We start from the raw sequence: 19,730 nt of genomic DNA, 5'->3' as shown, positions 1-19,730 counted from the left end.
AGATAAATCGAACCGAAACGCGCACGACACAACCGGCTCTCACACTCGCGTTATAAATAATAACTCATAATTATAAAGAAACTAATTATAAAGAGAACTTTAATACAACATAGAATACGGAACAGAGAATATCGTTTTTAAATAATAGCGAAAACGTCCGCGCCGATTGACATTTGTTACCGGATTAAGATGGCGGCGAAACACAAGATATCCGCTGTTGTTTATTAACCAATGCGCTTAAAGACGATCTCTCGGAGACGGGCATAATCCAGGGATGCAACAATATGTATAATATAACTTGTGACGTGACGATTTTGGGACATCCATCACAAGGGCCGAAAGTCCCGATCGCGGACGATTTTCTGGGGGCCTGCATCTTCCCGAATTAGGGAAAGAGCGACTCGATCGCTAGATCAGTGAGATCTTGTTTTCTTTTGAGTTAATAGCAATAATGTAAGCGCGATAATGAGCTCGCGCATTAGTTGAAGGCAGCGGGAAAGGTGACGGAATCCACCTGGCGGAAGAAGAAGAGGAAGAAAGATAAGCCGAGAGCGATAGTCCAAGAGACTCAAGGAGAACGAGAACCGCCAGATCGTAATCGCCTTATTTATGTAATTAAAAATTCATGGCAAATAAACGCCTCTGCAGTAAATTCTATATTTCTTTCGACAGGAAGGAGGAGCGAAGAACCAGGAAGGATCCAGTTAAGAGGGATGGCCACTCCACCCGCACGAAGCAAGGGAGTTCCTACGACGGAGCGTCAAGGAGACTCAATTCTGAGAACTATCAAGATAGACACAAGAGCAAGATAGAGACAAGAGCCGTTCAGACGCTGCCGAAAAATCCACATCTCTCAGCCGAATTATAATTGGAAAATACGGGACGATATAATCACCCGTACGGCGATGAAGGACCTCAAAAACTGTGAGATCCAAATGACGGCTCTGTGTAACGCGGAGGCGCCACAGGTGGCCTATTTGCGATTTATTGTGCCGTGTCTCCCGCAAAACGAGTGCTCTGTGCGGCACTGTACGTGAAATCGGCGAAGATGCAGGTCCGAAACCAAGTAGCCAGGACGAGAGCTAGATCTCAGATAAGAAAGAAAGCATCCAGCCGGTGGGACGAACGTCGTTGCTCCGTGTAATTGCCGAGAAAATTGTAAGTAAATGATTTGAACGAGCGGCGCCCGAAATAATTGTTGTGCCACGCGTTTAATATTCTCGTTTTTGTGAATTTGGTGAAAAGTACGTCGCAACGGCCAACGGGCTTACGCTGCTCATTCGAATCATAACATTTACGCTCTCTCAGATACTGCGCCCCCGCCAACAGTCAATTAAAGTATTTCATTGTTTCGCGTAATTAATCTTGTAATTGTCCGTAAAATAATAGTTCCGGAATCTTGTTATCTGGTCGATTATCGGATCAATATCGCGTATTGCGCCGCGGCTCATACATCACATTGGCGTCTTGTTCTTTCGGTTTCGATGTTAAGCGTAGTAATTTATGAAGAATTATATGTAACATTCGCGAGAAGAATTCGGATATAGAACAAAAATAAACGTCGAAAATCTCGTTCATTGTACACTGCGCCTAGAACGACGGATAAACGTCTTCCAGATTATAGTGATCTCGTATCGAGATATTTTCACGAGAATATTTACATTGTATAAGTTCATTACATTGTATCATTAGACAGACTATATTTTTCGCGATCGTGTGCAAAGTGATTACCGTGATTTTGAGAAGTTTCATTATTCAGTTGTTGCGGTCTGATTACGTCCCGGCAAAAAATTCTCGCAGCAGGAAAACCGAGCATAATTCACGCACGCAATAGTCCAATACTTTTGCGCCCGATCGCGCCGATCCGGAGATTGGCGCGACCGAGCGCAAAAGTATTGGCGCAGATAAAAACAATAACAATGTATCGAAACATTGTTATTGTTATCCGTAACACGAAAACGCTTCTTACCATTGAGGATGATTATCTACACACTTTCTTTTATATTATTTATTACTTTCTTTAATATATCATTGTTAATGTTAATTTAATGATCGACTCTTTTACTTTGGCTTTCGTACTTTCAATTCACATTTTTTCTATCTCTCCTGAACCACCCCCTCTACCACATTGTTTAGGCTGAGTAGCCGCGTCTTTTCCATTGCATTAAATAATCGATTCCGTGATCTTTTTATCGGTGTTTCTTGCAGTTTTCGTTCGTGCAATGTGGCCTGCCGTACCTGACGCCCAATATCGATTTTCTGTTACGTGGAGAGAAAAGTATCGAGATCGCGGAATCAATACTCGACACACGCCAAAGATGGGCCGTGGATTTCGAAGAACCGCCAGCTGAATAATTAGATAATTTTTATCCCTTTAATTAATTATTTTAAAACAGTTACAAACTTTATTGTATTGTTAAACAATTTAAATATCACTGGTATCGCGTCCAAAACCCTGTTCCAAAACCAATCTATCTCACAATCATTATTGAATGATAAAATCGTGACAGCTGTGATCGCCATGAACACAGATTATGGTTATAACCAATATACGTAATTGTAATTGACATAATCGTAAGACCATGATACGTATTGTAGGTCTAAATGAGGAATAAACATTACTATGGTGACGCAACATAAGATGCGTTCCGTTTCACACATGATGCGCATAATGCATTTTTTATTCTTGTTTAACATTCGGTGAATAACAAAAATAAATAATGCTTTATGCGCATTATGCGTGAAACGGAATGCACCCATAATATTCTGCTGACAGCCAATGAGAAATAATGCTTTTTCTCTTCATGAAAGTTACGGATCTATATAAATTACCGATCAATGTGAAACGACTTTGTCGTTACTAAAGCCTCGCAGACCGTCCACTTGTCCGCAAAAGAGGCCGGCGCTTGGCGCCCCATAAATTTCACATATCCGCGCCGCTGCGGGGCAGCGAGCCCACCGTATGAGCCGCCGCTGGGCGATACGATCCCCACTAGGGCGGTGCGAGCCTAAGTAGAGGAAGCCGGCCGGGTATATAAGCCGGCTCGACATGGCTCGCGGCATTATTCCCTGGTCTCGATCCTCGGGACACTCGAAGCCTCAGAGCGCTCTCTAAGTCTCCAGCTGACCGATCCTTATACCGTTCCTTCTAACCTGGTCTAGGAGACAAGTGTTCTCGTCTCCGGCCGAGTGTTCTTGGCGTCCAATCCTGTCGGTGCGAGGGAGTGCTCTCCCTTACACCTCCGGCCCGGGAAACGAGTGCTCTCGACGACCGGCGCTGTCCGTGAAGCGACGAAGAGTGCTCTCTTCATCGCTTCCTCGCGATACCGTCGACTTCGACCGCGCGACAATCTCCCGGTGATCCGCGACCGAGAGCCTTTAGGCTCAATCCATTGTACGCATCGCGTTTGTACTTATTTTTTGTATATATCGCGCTTAACCAGTAAGACTGGCTCGTGCCCGCTCGTGACGCCAGGAACAGCATCTCTCCAGTGCCTAGTCCTTCTCAGGATAAGTCGCGAAGCACGCCAGCTGGCCCTTAGTCCTTTTCAGGATGGGCCGCTGAGCGTGCGCATCTTGGAACCGACGAGCTGATCCGTGGCGTCGGGAAAGGTAGATCGTTACAAATGATTCAATCGAACATGACCGACAAAATTGATGTAAATACCATCTTTTATTTTTTAAATTATAAAAATTAAAGTATTTCTTGCAATTATAATAATATACTTATTTAAAATTTTAGATAGAAAACAAGATAGAAGACAAGAATATCTTTTTATCAAAATTTTCTTTGGAACTAGAATCTTGCAGCTACGAGTTCGCAAACCTGCTTCTTCTACGGATCGAGTCGCCGCCGATTTTATGTCCGTTGTACCTGTTACCGTCCCCACGATGCATCTATCGCCGCCAGTCTTGTGACTGCTGCATCTATCATTGCCAGCTCCGCGGTTACTGTACCTATCACCACCGGCCTCATGACCGCTGCATTTGTCGCCGGTTCCATGGCTGCTGTACCTATTACTACTGACTCCGTGGCCGCTGCACCTATCTCTGCCTCGTGAGCCCGTATCTGTCGCTGCTGTTCCCATGGCCGCGGCTCCTGTTACCAACACCACCTTGGCCCTTTCATTGCTGGTCGCATATATACCAAACCTGTCGCCGATCATGTTGCTACCGTCGCTGCAGCAAACAATGAATCAAGTGTTGACAGCATTTGGCAAGATAAAATTTTAATTACATTTTAATATTTTTTAATATTTTAATAATTACATTTAATATATTTTTGCATACTTACTGTACATTTTATATACTTACGTGGTATATATGTTTTAGTTTGCACAAAGAATATTAATTCTTTTTGTATTTTAAAGTTCGTAGATCAAGAAGTAAGACTGTTGGAATCCGACGGTTGCAGGAATATTTTGTATGATTTCCATACCATCTATCATGTGCGTATTATCCAAGAGGCAGCAGAAGAAGAGGACAGTAAAAAAATTTAATTTGTGAAAATTATGTTGCTCGTCAATAAAAATACAATTTTGTAATCTTAGTTATATACTTTTATTTTAGCGGAACAATCTGATGCTTTGAAGACTGATAGGAGAGAAAGATAATATCAAAAGTCTGCCATTGAATATTATTAATTTTGATTTTGATTTTGTTTAGACATTAGAGTTATTCGTTCTTTTTCTTGAGGTTATGTACGTGAAAATATCAATTAAAGCGTTTAATTAGTGGAAAAGATATAAGCGATATTGCTGATCCATGTATGACATTTATTTAATTTTCTTTTTGTCCAAGATATAATATGATAATTTTTTACGGGAGCGCCCCGTAAAAAATTTGACCACGTTAACATTGACCACGGTTCCGATTGTCTACGTTGAAATTAACCATATTGCGAATAGCCACGTTGATATTGACAACGTTGCAATTAAACACGATCCCGATTGACCACGTCTCCGATTGAAAACGTTTATATTGACCATAGTCCCGATTGATCACAGTTCCGATTGACCACGGTCCCGATTGACCACGGTCCCGATTGACCACAGTCAAAATTGATCACGTTGATATTGACGAACGTTACATTAGACCACGTTACAATTGACCACAGTCTCGATTGACTACGTTACAATTGACCTCGGTCTCGATTGACCATGTTGATACTGACCACGGTCCCTATACATCACATACGGTATTCGAGGGCGTTTTTCAATTACATTCAGTGCGGCTCTTCTAAGTAAAGTTAAAGTTAGTGTTCACTTGCACAATGTAAAGAGTAATAACTCTATAAGTGCAATCTGCGTGATAAGTAAACCACGATTCCATACCAGAGGCACACCAGCATCGACCACCGGATCTCCGAGCCAGCCGTTCTGTACCCGAGGCCCCGTCATCACAAATTTAATAAGAAAATATCATCGCATTTTATAAATATTGAATTTACTAATTCTCTTTAATTATTATTTTTTAAATATTTTTTTATCTGTTTTTTACATTCTTCTTTTTTCTTTTTCTTCAAGGAAAATAGTATAAGATAATCATTTTCTCTTTTATTATTTTTATTTTTTTCTCTAAATATGCACCCAAAGGTACATGTATTTTTCTATTAATACTTCTTGATATCGCATATCAAAAATTCTATCCATTACCATACCTTCTTCCTTTGTGGATCGGCAGGTATAAATAACTTAAAGGTTCGAACGTATTATTCCGGATCAGTGTTCATACTCAGCTTTAAGCCCAAATCTATCTTTCCTCACGTGGACCGGCAGGTGCGAATAACCTAAGTAACAAAAAGGATCAGTCTTCGCACTTAGTTTTAGATTCACGATTATTTTTTACACCGTATCTTTGTTAACAAAATTTTATTCTTCGGGTCCCTTTAGTTAAGATTTATTATTTCTTTCATCCACTCTATTCTTCCTTTTTATCTCGTTATCTCGTCATTAAAAAAGTAAGACAGAAATGATTATCGAACTGTCTCCTAAAACTAATAATCACCCCTTTACTAAACATTACGTGTGCTCCTTCAGTGGACACGACACGAAAAACTAAACCTCTGACACAGTTACGGCTGGGCAAAGAACGTCAGAAATAGAAAAATTAGGACAATCCGGAAACTCCTGGCTCGGGCGTCCGCGTCCTAATTTTAAAATAGGTTATAGTAAACTTAATTTAGATAAGGATTCATTCGATTCAAAGGCATGAATTAGTAGACAATTAATAATTAATCTACCGATACACACAACAGACAATCTTCTTCCCTCATATTCACTCATCTCTTCCTCATCAGAATCCATACCTGCTTCCTTCCCTGAATTTTTGCAATCTTGTACTACTCCGCCCTCCTCTAATTCCTGTAATCATCGAATAAGCTCATTGTTCATCAAGGACTTACCCTTCCCCGTTTGAATATTCACTCCCCTCAATTATCAACTGTCGACCATTGTAACTTCCCCTCCCCCTTTCGAAAATTCTTCTCCTTATCAACCTCCGCAACCCTCAACTTCTCTTCGCTCCTTGCCTTACGAATTGTCAGAACTCCCAGAAAAGTCGAACGTTTTCGGGAAAGTCCAGGAACTCTTGGAGGAACTACCTAACTTTAAGGTGGAACCGCGGGATTTCAAGTCGGAATCTTGCGACCACGAAAAGTGTCGGAGCCCCTCTTCGAAGACCTGGATCGCGAGAGCTGGTACGCTATTTAATTAACCAATTCTCCCCTTTCCATGTTCCCCTCAAAGGCAAGACTTGCATCGATCCCAACATAGTCGACCACCATCAATTTTATGAAATCCTCCATACAGCCCCACTTGGTTCTATCATCCCTTTCATTGTCCCTGATGCCCCGTTCCCTCTTGTCGTCCCTGTCGAAGTTTTCTGGATGAGGTTCCCTCCCCTCTCTATAGTCGAATTCGAAGAATTTTCATAATCCTTCTCCTTATTTCTTCATTTTACACTTTTTATTCATTGAATTATATTTCTACATTGTAAAACCCAACCGGAATGTAAATTTTAGTTTGTCCTTCTCGATTTTAGTTGATGACCTCCGCACTCATGTAACACCCGCGAACAAACAATTTCTCTCTCACACACACACGCACGCACGCACGCACGCACGCACACACGCACACATTCACACTCACACATATAAATGTAACTCTTTATAATTCATAATATGATTACCTCATTGTAATTAAATATATACATGTATTTTAATAATTAAATATTTAAATGTATCTGCAATCATGTTCAACGGTTCTTTTCCTTTCTTTCTTTTTTTGAATAAATGCAAAATTTTAACACAATAAACAAAAAGTACAGACCCTATTAAATACAAATTCAAACAAAAATAATTGGCAAATAAGAGCCAGCGCTGGAGTTGGTGCGCATACTTTTATTAAATATTAACTTAATCGAGTGCCGAATTTACGATATTACAAAATTAAAATTAAACGAAAGTTTTAGTCCTTTTTTGGGACCTTCTTCAAGTGAAAATTAGACTTACTGATCAGATGGAAGAATGTTGAATTCATTTCCATGGCTACTTATAAGTCATTATTCTGTGGTGATGGGATCTTACCGAGGACTTATAGGTTATCAAAAATACATAAACCTAATTGCTCATTTAGATTGATTCTACTCAAAACAGCACTCTATATTACTTAGCTTCCTTTTTACATAAAATTATGTTCAAAAGCTTTCCACTCACACAAAGTCATATCAATAATAGTTTCCAATTAGTTAAAAAACTTTCAAATATGCAAATAACTGGTAAAGTTAGTTTGATTTCATTGGATGTCATTTCGTTATTTACGAACATTCCGATTGAAGCAGTAATAAATAGTGTTGCAAAAAGATGGAATTTCATATTCACAAATTGATATTCCCGAAATTGAATTTCTACTGACAATCAAATTTGTCTTAAAAATTGTCTTAAATTCAATTTTTTTCACCTTCAACAAAGTCATTTACTAACAAACCTTTGGGACACCGATGGGTTCACCGTTGTCACTAATTATTGCGGACATAGTGTTACAAGATTTGAAAAACAAAGCACTTTCAACTTTGAAATTTACACCATCTTTTTATTTTAGATACGTTGACGATGTGGCTCTCGCAGTTCCTACTAAATTAATAGACATTAAATATTTTCAATTTTTTTCATACAAGATTACAATTTACAGTTAAAACTGGTTTTAATAATAGCTTAAATTTTTTGGACATAACAATGTTTTTAGACAACAATCGCATCATATATGATTGGTACCATAAGGAGACATTTTCTGGCAGATACCTGAACTTCCTTTCTCAACATCCGCTCTGTCAAAAAAGAGGCACAGTTATCGGTCTCTTAGATAGAGCATTTTTATTGTCTCACCCGATTTTATTCAAAAAACATCAATCTTATTATACAGATTCTGCTTAATAATTCCTACCCCTTCTCTTTCATTTTTGAGACTATCCATCATCAGCTCAAAATGTTATTTAACAATTTACATTATGTGAAAATGAATACACAGGACCAACCCAAGACTGTTTACTTTACAATTCCGTACATTCCGTCTATATCGGAACGATTTATTAATATCACAAAAGATCTCGAGGTTAAATTATCTTATTTTAGTCTTAATAAATTGCATAAATATATTAAAACGCACAAAGACATCACCTCAAAATCCCTTTGTAAAAATATTATAAGATTAGTATAAGATTGGTTGTTTGGATAGCAACGCATCCTACGTAGGACAGACAAGCAGACAATTGTCAAAAAGAATTTCAGAACATCGTAATCACATAAAACGCAACACAACGGTTCAATCAGTTGTTACCGATCATAGGATAAATTTTAATGATAACTTCAATTGGGAGAACGTGGAAATTTTAGATAATGAACCATCTCTTCATAAACGATTGTTGTCAGAGATGATTTTCATCAAAAAGACAAGTAAATAGTCTAAATTTACAAACAGACACAGAATGCCTACCCGATGTGTATATGACCGTCATCGATAAAATGTCAAAACTTTAATATTCAATAACTGTTGTTTGGTGTTCCCAACGTATCCTTCTCAATGTTGAAAATTTGTCATATGTGTATATATTGAGATCCCGAGGAAGATGGTCGTTTCGCTCCAGTTTGATGTACACTAAGATATGTTAAGGTAATGATACCACACATTAATGTATATATACCACAATTATTTCTCGTCAGTTTTCTACCTTGAGAGTGGTCATTAGAAGATTATTGTAATTTCATTATGTTTTTTCTTATTTATTATCTATGACATATCTTGGTTAAACGTATTTGTTTATTTATGATTTTATTTTATATATCTTATTCGCTTACCAACATTTAATTGAATCATTTATTTATATATGTTTATTTTTTAATTTTTACTTATTCATTCATCATTAATTTTTAATTTAATTTAATTTATTTTTATTTTTTGACAGTTCTTTATATTTTGTTATTCTTTTTTTGAATCATTTATTGTTTAATTTTTGAAAGGAAAAATAATTGTCTTTGAACAAGAAAATTTGGGGATTTAAGTATTTTACCCTCTTTATGCGTTCTATGTTAAGTTCAACCCATCTTGTCAATTCCAGGAGGCTTATTATTGAAATAATTTTAAAACATGATGTCATGTAAACATAGTGTCATGCACTTCCTGGTTTGCCAACTTGGGAGGGATGTGAACCGTCAAGTTTAAATAATTGATATTCTCATGACATCAGAGAAGAAGGCGCCCATGATATCTTGATGATGACGAATCCATGCATATTATTACGATATAATTGATATAGATTAGTTCCCTTGATTGACTCGCCGATTTAACTATATGTTTGCTTCTAATTTTCACGCTGAAGAAGGTTCCAAAAAAAGACCAAAATGTTCGTTTAATTTTAATTTTGTAATGTCGTAAATTCGGCACGTGATTAAGTTAATATTTAATAAAAGTATGCGCACCAACTCCAGCGCTGGCTCTTATTTGCCAATTATTTTTGTTTGAATTTGTATTTAATAGGGTCTGTACTTTTTGTTTATTGTGTTAAAATTTTGCATTTATTCAAAAAAAGAAAGAAAGGAAAAGAACCGTTGAACATGATTGCAGATACATTTAAATATTTAATTATTAAAATACATGTATATATTTAATTACAATGAGGTAATCATATTATGAATTATAAAGAGTTACATTTATATGTGTGAGTGTGAATGTGTGTGTGTGTGTGAGAGAGAGAGAGAGAGAGAAATTGTTTGTTCGCGGGTGTTACATGAGTGCGGAGGTCATCAACTAAAATCGAGAAGGACAAACTAAAATTTACATTCCGGTTGGGTTTTACAATGTAGAAATATAATTCAATGAATAAAAAGTGTAAAATGAAGAAATAAGGAGAAGGATTATGAAAATTCTTCGAATTCGACTATAGAGGGGAGGGAACCTTATCCAGAAAACTTCGACAGGGACGACAAAAGGGAACGGGGCATCAGGGACAATGAAAGAGATGATAGAACCAAGTGAGGCTGTATGGAGGATTTCATAAAATTGATGGAGGTCGACTATGTCGGGATCGATGCGAGTCTTGCCTTTGAAGGGGAGATGGAAAGGGGAAAATTGGTTAATTAAATAGCGGTACCAGCTCTCGCGATCCAAGTCTTCGAAGAGGGAAGTCTTCGACACTTCTTTGGGATCGCAATATTCCGTGAAATTTCGCGGTTTTTCCTTAAAGTCAGGTAGTTCCTTCATGAGTTCCTGGACTTTCCCGAAAACGTTTGACTTTTCTAGGAGGTCTGACGATTCGTAAGGCAAGGAGCGAAAGGGAATTAAGAGTTGCGGAGGTTGATAAGGAGGAGAATTTTCGAAAGGGGGAGAGGGAGTTACAATGATCGACAGTTGATAATTGAGAGGAGGTGAATATTCAAACGGGGGAGGAGATGTCCTCGAACACTGAGATTATTCAAAGATTACAGGAATTAGAGGGGGGCGGTGAAGTACAAGGTTGCGAAAATTTTGGGAAGGAAGCAGGTATGGATTCTGATGGGGAAAAGATGAGTGAATATGAAGGAAGAAGATTGTCTATTGTGTGTATCGGTGGATTAATTATTAATTGTCATGCCTTTGAGTTGAATGAATCCTTATCTAAATTAAGTTTACTATAAATCTATTTTAACATTAGGACGCGGACGTCCGAATCAGAAGTTTCCGGATTGTCCTAATTTTTCTATTTCGGGCGTTCTTTGCCCAGCGCCGTAACTGTGCCGGGGCAGGTTTAGTTTTTCGTGTCATGTCCACTGAAGGAGCACACGTAATGTTTAGTAAAGGGGTGATTATTAGTTTTAGGAGACAGTTCGATAATCATTTCTGTCTTACTTTTTTAATGACGAGATAACGAGATAAAAAGGAAGAATAGAGTGGATGAAAGAAATAATAAATCTTAACTAAAGGGACCCGAAGAATAAAATTTTGTTAACAAAGATACGATGTAAAAAATGATGGTAAATCTAAAGCTAAGTGCGAAGACTGATCCTTTTTGTTACTTAGGTTATTCACACCTGCCGGTCCACGCGACGAAAGATGGATTTGGGCTTAAAGCTGAGTGTGAACACTGATCCGGTATAATACGTTCGAACCTTTAAGTTATTCACACCTGCCGATCCATAAAGGAAGAAGATATGGTAATGGATAAAATTTTTGATATGCGATATCAAGATGTATTAATAGAAAAATACATATATCTTCGGTGCATATTTAGAGAAAAAAATAAAAATAATAAAAGAGAAAATGATTATCTTATACTATTTTCCTTGAAGAAAAGGAAAAAAAGGAGAATGTAAAAAACAAATAAATAAATATATAAAAAATTAAAAATAATAATTAAAGAGAATTAGTAAACTCATTATTTATAGAATGCGATGAAATTTGTGATGTCGGGGCCTCGGGTACAGAACGCCTGGCTCGGAGATTCGGTGGTTGATGCTGGTGTGCCCCTGGTATGCGATCGTGGTTCACTTATCACGCAGATTGCACTTATAGAGTTATTACTCTTTACTATGCAAGTGAACACTAACTTTAATTTTATTTAGGAGAGCACTGAATGTAATTGAAAAACGACCTCGAATACCATTGCCAGAAAGAGTGAATGATATGTAAATACTAATTAATAGAAAATGTAACGCTGATATATAAAGACTATCGCACGACTGTTAGAAAAATTCTAATGACACTGGCGACGAATATTCCGGTGCTTATTAAGCCCTTTGCTCCTCTTCTCCATTGGTTTGTTAATCTAGTTTAATGAATAGTTTTTCTAATCACGCCCTCCGATTTTTCCTAGGGCGTTCCTTTAAATTTCTAAATCGTAGGTATTGGTGAAGACATTTGTTTATAAGACTGAGTTTTGACCAATGGAGTGTAGTTGCTACCGAGTAAGAGTGAGAACGTTTTATTATCTACTTGAGTTTATCGCACAAGCAAGACTGTCAGGCGAGCACGCATAATATCATTTTACCGTTTCGTTTTTCATCTGAGTTCCTGATATCGATCTATTTATTGTGAGAACTGTCAGTCGCAGTTTATAATTTGTAGAAGAGAGTTTGTCACCCAATGCTCTAGTACTCGATTTTTATTACTTCATCTGTTTATCGTCTTAGATTATGGCTTTATTTCTGTTTATATCGTATAGCCTTTAAGATTTTATTTTCAAATGTTTGTCTCGCCTGTCAGTTCTTATTTTTCTTTATTTATTTATTAAACGCAACGGATTCTTAAGCTATCGTTCTTAAGTTACTATTTATTTTAAAAGAAAACAATCGTGGAGTCCGCTGGACGTAGTAATTCATATATCAGTAAAAAAATTTTTAGAGAAATAAAAATTCGTGAAGTCTACCTGACGTAACAATAAAAAATGTATGAAAAATTTTATTTTTATTTTACATTACATGAAAATATGTAAAACTTTATTTTTAATTGACATTAAATTTAATTTTTTTTTAAGTTTTGTTCTGTAATTGATATGCTTTATTTTTAATTTACTTATTTTTAATATCTTATATTTAATGTATAACATCGACTTTTAATTTTAAATCAACTTTGTATATAATTGTATATTGTATGTTACAGTTGTAAAGTTTTCTTTGTGACTTAAATAAATAAAATTAACTAAAATCATATAATACATTTATTTGTGCAAATCAAATCTGGAATCTATTATACATAGATAAACTTATTGTTACTAGAACAAATTGATTGTAATTGTATAGCGATAAGATTAGCAATAAAATAATAAACTCAGTAAATATATATATAATATTGTATATCAATTTTTGTTATATTATCACTTAACAAAGGAACTAAGATTTCCATACCCTATTATAAATAGTAAATATTTCTTTTACTTCGATAATTGTTAATCATTTTTATGTCCATCCGAAGTTAAAGATTATATCTTGCGCTATGCTGCATAATGCGAAAATCATGAATATAGTTTTAAAAAAGATCAGAATTAAAACACAGAAACATTTATACAAAAGTTTCACTGTTGTGAATACTGATTCTATAATTTATAATCAGCATAATTATAGAATATATATAAATAATACATGTTCATACCAATCTGGAATTCTGCAAATAAGCGCTATAATTTAGACAATATTCATATAGAACAATAAATAAACATTTATAAGCAGATATATATACGAAATTATCAATCTACTTACTCGACAATACTAAATATATTTTTTACAACAGATTCACATATAACTTTAATTAATCTTAATAACATTACATCTTGACTATTATAGCGTACCATATTGCTTGATACATATATATATATATATATATATATATATATATATATATATGTATGTATGTATGTATGTACGTATATACATATTAGAATTTTTAGATAATATAATTATAATTTATTATTATTAAAGTTAATAAACAATCTTAATTTCTTTCTTATGATTTCAAGGCATAAACTTTAATGTTCAAGATCATTAATTTAAATTAATAAGAATTGATTTAATTTTATATTTATATATAATATTTTTTATATTTTTATATTAATTTTATTTATATTTAAAAATGTATATAAAATAATAAATTAAATTTTTTATAGTTAATTAGATTAATTAAAAATATAAACAATAATAATTATATTATTTACTATCATTAAATAGAATTATATCTCATATTTTTATTAAAATATAAGATGAAATGAAATAGAAAAAATAAATACATAGATAGAATTTCTCTGATTATAATATAAGGATATTCAATAATTTGTGTTCCTATTCATGTTAATAAGAATCTATTAATAAAAATTCAATAAATTAATTGTTTTAAAGGATAATATATTAATGAATTGAATTTAATATTGATTAATGGGAGAAAATATAAAATAATAATTGAAGATAAAAGTGCAATTACGCCTCCTAATTTATTAGGAATTGAACGTAAAATTGCGTAGGCAAAAAGGAAGTATCATTCAGGTTGAATGTGAATAGGAGTTACTATAGGATTAGCGGGAGTAAAGTTATCTGGATCTCTAAAAATATAAAGATATTCTAGGTTAATGATTCAAAATAAAAAAAGAAAAATAATTCTAAATCCTAAAAGATCTTTTATGGTAAAGTAAATATGAAAGGGGATTTTATATAAATTTCTATTAATTCCAAGGGGATTAGAAGATTCAGTTTCATGGAGAAAGAATAAATGTAATATTACTATTATAGAAATTATAAAAGGTAAAATAAAGTGAATGGAATAAAATCGATTTAATGTAGCATTATTAACTGAAAATCCTCCTCAAATTCATTGAACTATTAGATTTCCGATGTAAGAAATTGTTGAGACAAGATTAGTAATTACAGTTGCTCCTCAAAATGATATTTGTCCTCAAGGAAGGACATAACCAAGGAAAGCTGTAGCTATCGATAAAATATAAATTGATACACCAATTAGTCATGTGTTTTTTAATTTATAGGAATTGTAGTATAATCCTCGTCTAATGTGTAAGTATATACAAATAAAAAATATTGATACTCCATTAGTATGAATATTATGAATTAATCATCCTAATTTTACATCTTGAATAATATGAATAATTTTAGAGAAAGCCATTAAAGTATTTGGGCAATAGTGTATAGATAAGAAAAAGTCTCTAATAATTTGAATAATTAAAAATATTCCTAATAGTGATCCAAAATTTCATCAATAAGAAATATTTACGGGTGTGGGGAGATTTAATAATAAAATTGTAATTAAATTTATTAAATTTTTAGACATTGATTATAGAATAAGAAAATTAATTTTTATTTTTAAAATAAAAAATAATTTAATAAATTTTTTGTAAAGAAGAAATAGATTTTAATGAGCAAATTTTAATAATAGAAAATAGAATAATTAATAGATAAAATATTGCGGCAATATTTCAGTAATATTATTAAAAGAATATTCGTATAGGTATAAAATATTTTGAAAGTTTATTTCGTTTGTGTTTATAAATTGATTAATTTCAGAATAATTATATTTTTTTTGTGTGAGAATAAAGATTATATTTAGATTTTCAGTTAAAAAAAAAATTAGTAAATTGATAATAAAAGATATAAATAAAAATTTATTTAATTTAAGATTAATTTGTTCATTGGAAATTAGTCTAGAGAAATAAAGAAAGATAATTAATAAACCTCTAATTATAATTAAGAATAATATAATAGAATATAAATAATTTGATTTTAATGTAGATAAATTTAAACAAATAAATGATCTATAAATTAACAGAATAATTATTATAATAATTGGATGAATAATTAAAATATTAGATATTAAAATAAATATAATTATAAAAATAATTAATAAAATGAAGGTATTATTTTCGTATAATTCTATTAATATAGAATTATTTATATTAATTGATTGAATTTCTTGTTTATTCATTAGAGTAATAATATTAATTTCATCAATAATTATATTATATAAAATAATTTATATAGGAAGGGAAAAATTTATTAATCGATTTGTAATTTTAGTAATTTTATTTATTTTATCTATAATTTTAATAATTATTAGACCAAATTTAGTTAGAATTTTATTTGGGTGAGATGGTTTAGGGTTCACTTCATATTGTTTAATAATTTTTTACCATAATTATGTATCTTATAATTCGGGAATAGTTACAGATTTATGTAATCGATTTGGGGATATTGGATTATTAATATCTATTAGGATAATATTTATTTATAGAAGTTGGAAAATTTATTTTATAAATAGATCAATTAAATTACTTTTAATAATAATTTTATTTGCGGCGATCACTAAGAGAGCTCAGATTCCTTTTTCAGTTACCCTTAGCTATATTAATTCGATTTAATAAAGTTTTAATTGGAAGGATAATAGATAAAATTTTATTATATTTATCAATTTTTACAATATTTATATCTGTTTTAATAGCAAATTTTGAAAATGATTTGAAAAAATTTACTGCTTTGTCTACATTAAGGCAATTAGGGTTGATAATGATAATTTTAAGTTTAGGATTAAATTTTTTACCTTTTTTTCATTTATTAACTCATGCAATTATTAAATCCTTATTGTTTATATGTGCGGGAATTATAATTCATTTAATAAATAATAATCAAGATATTCGATTTTGTGGAAAAATAAATGAGTATATTCCTTTTACTATAATAAGATTTTATATTTCAAGGCTAGCATTAATGGGGTTTCCATTTTTAACAGGATTTTATTCAAAAGATTTAATTATAGAGTCTATTTATATAATAAATATAAACATGTATCTATTATTATTAAGAATATTATCACTTTCTTTTACCGTTTCTTATTCATTACGTTTATTTTATTATATTTATTTTGGCGAAGTAAATAGAAGAAGAGGGTTTTTTTATTATAAAGAAGATAAATTAATGAATTTTTCTATAATTATTTTAATGATATTAAGATTAATTAACGGATCATTATTAACTTGAATTTTTTTTTGATAATTATTTTATGTATATAAATATTGATGTAAAAATAATAACAATATTGATATTATTTATGGGGATAATCTTTGGATATTTTGTTTATTTTAAAAATTTATTAAATTTATATATCTATAGATTTTTTTTAGTTCAATGTGATTCTTAAATTATATATATTTATGAATTTATCGGCCATTTTTGAATATGGAGGTTGAAGTTTATAGATTAGATAAAAAATGAATTGAATTTATAGGAAAAAATTTAATTTTTGATGTAATTAAAGAAATTAAAGTAAATATAAAATTACATAAAATTTTTATATTTATCTTTATTGCCTCAATATCATTGTTATTAATTTACATTACTTTATAATTAATTTATAATAAATAAATTTAATTTATATAGCTTACTTAAAGCATAATATTGACGATATTAAGAAAATAGTTTTTATTTATAAATAAAATATTATATTATATAAAATAATATAATAGTTTATATATAAAATAAATTATAAAAATAATTAATTATTAAATTTATAAATATTAAAGATTTTAATATTATTTTTATAATAAAAATATAATGTTTTAATTCATTTAAACTATATAAATAATAAGAGTAAAATAATATTAATTTTTTAAATTATATATTATAATATTAAATATTTATTTATATATGATAAAATAAAATGAATTTTAATTTTATTAAATATTGAATTAGAAGTTCAATTTAAATTATTTCATAAAAATTATAATATAATAATTTATAAATTAATAGGAGTAAATTATATAGTTTTGATTAATTTTTAATTGGAATATTAGAAATTCAATATAATCATTAACAATGATTAACTTCAATTTTGGTTTCAATTAATTAAAAATTAGTTTTCTTTTAGATAAAAAAGATAATGAATTCTTAAGTCAAAATTAAATGTAAAAATTACTTTAAAAGATAAGATATATATATATATATATATATATATATATATATATATATATAAGATATATATAATATATATATAATTTTTAAATGCAATTTAAATGTTATAAATTAACTAAAATCCTTTAACTATAATTATTTATTATTGTAGGATTAATTTTTTCAATCAATAGATTTTTCTAAATATTCAATTAATAAATCAATAATTAAAATTATTAAGAATAAAAAGGAAGAGAATATTATAATTTTATTTAAAAAGAAATGTATATAAATTAGAGGAATTAATAATGTAATTTCAATATCAAAAATTAAAATAATTAGTCTATTTAAAAAAAATTAAATTCTAAAGGGTACTCGTGATTGTGATATAGGATCAAATCCACATACAAAAGGAGAAAATTTTTCTCGATTTTCAAAAATTTTTTGAAATAAAATAATTTATTAATAAAATTATTAGAGATAAAATAATAAAAATTATAGATATTAATAATAAAGATAAAATTATTTATATTAATTTAAAGTTAAAATTTTTAATTGGAAATTAAATGTATTGAATTATACTATATAAATATAATTATTTAAAAAAGAATTATATAAAATTATAATTTATAAGTTTTTATTTAGTATCTTCATCAATAAATTGAAATATATAAAAATAATCAAACAACATCAACAAAATGTCAGTATCATGCGGCTGCTTCAAAACCAAAATGATGTATTCTTCTAAAATGAAGATAATTTATTCGTAAAAGACATACTGAAAGGAATAAAGTTCCAATAATAACATGTAAACCATGGAAACCTGTTGCAATAAAAAATGAAGATCCATGAACTGAGTCTGCGATAGAAAAAGGAGATTCAAAATATTCAATGATTTGGAGAAAAGTAAAGTATAGTCCTAAATAATGGTTAGTATTAAACTTTTAAATCTTTCAGAAAAATTTTGATTTAGTATAAAGTGGTGAGACCATGTAATTGTTATGCCAGATGAAAGAAGAATAATTGTATTTATTAAGGGAATATCAAAAGAATTAAATCTTTTAATTCCTAAAGGAGGTCATAATTGGCCAATTTCTATAGTAGGAGCTAAAGAAGAGTGAAAATATGCTCAAAAGAAAGAGATAAAAAAAAATTTCAGAGACAATAAATAGAATTATTCCTATACGTAAACCTTTAAAAACTGATAATGTATGGGATCCTTGAAAAGTTGATTCTCGAATTACATCTCGTCATCATTGATATATGTATATTAGTGTACATGGGATTGAGAAAAAAATAAAATAATTTATTTTATGGAATCATATAATTATAGAGATTAAATTATTAAAAAGGCTGAAAGAAATAATAATTGGTCATGGGCTAACTGAAACTAAATGAAATGTATGATTTTGATTAATTTTTGTCATATAATTAAAAGAATTTAATAGAAGAAGTTAGATAGATTTGTAAATTGAAAATTATAATTTATAATATATTTAAGTTGAATTATATAATTATTATTTATGATATTTAGATTTCTCTTCTATATAGAGTTGATAAAATAGAAAAAACGTAAGCTTGAATAATAGAAACTGAAATTTCTAAAATAAATAATAAAATTTGGGAAAAAATTATTGTTAAAAAAATAAAAATATTATCAATAACTTCACCTGATAATCCTAAAAGAGAGAGAAGTAAGTGACCAGCAATTATATTAGCTGTGAGACGGATAGCTAAAGTGAAAGGTCGAATAAATAGACTAATAGATTCTAAATGATAAAAGGTATTAAAATATAGGGTGTTCCTTGTGGGGTTAAGTGAGCTA

At 30.9% G+C, this 19,730-nt stretch overlaps 1 protein-coding gene and 2 pseudogenes across 1 annotated transcript in view; 2 read left to right on the top strand and 1 right to left on the bottom strand.

Annotated features, from left to right (window-relative positions):
• LOC126851975 (uncharacterized) overlaps window positions 1-19,730 on the top strand; it is a 169,719-nt gene that overhangs the window by 57,516 nt on the left and 92,473 nt on the right. The window lies entirely within an intron of this gene.
• On the top strand, window positions 10,943-17,167 carry LOC126851917 (NADH-ubiquinone oxidoreductase chain 5-like; annotated as a pseudogene).
• LOC126852060 (cytochrome c oxidase subunit 3-like) lies at window positions 18,540-19,332 on the bottom strand (annotated as a pseudogene).

Source organism: Cataglyphis hispanica, chromosome 9 (assembly GCF_021464435.1).
Source record: "Cataglyphis hispanica isolate Lineage 1 chromosome 9, ULB_Chis1_1.0, whole genome shotgun sequence".
Lineage (NCBI taxonomy): Eukaryota > Metazoa > Arthropoda > Insecta > Hymenoptera > Formicidae > Cataglyphis > Cataglyphis hispanica.
This window is presented reverse-complemented; position numbering and strand designations above follow the sequence as displayed.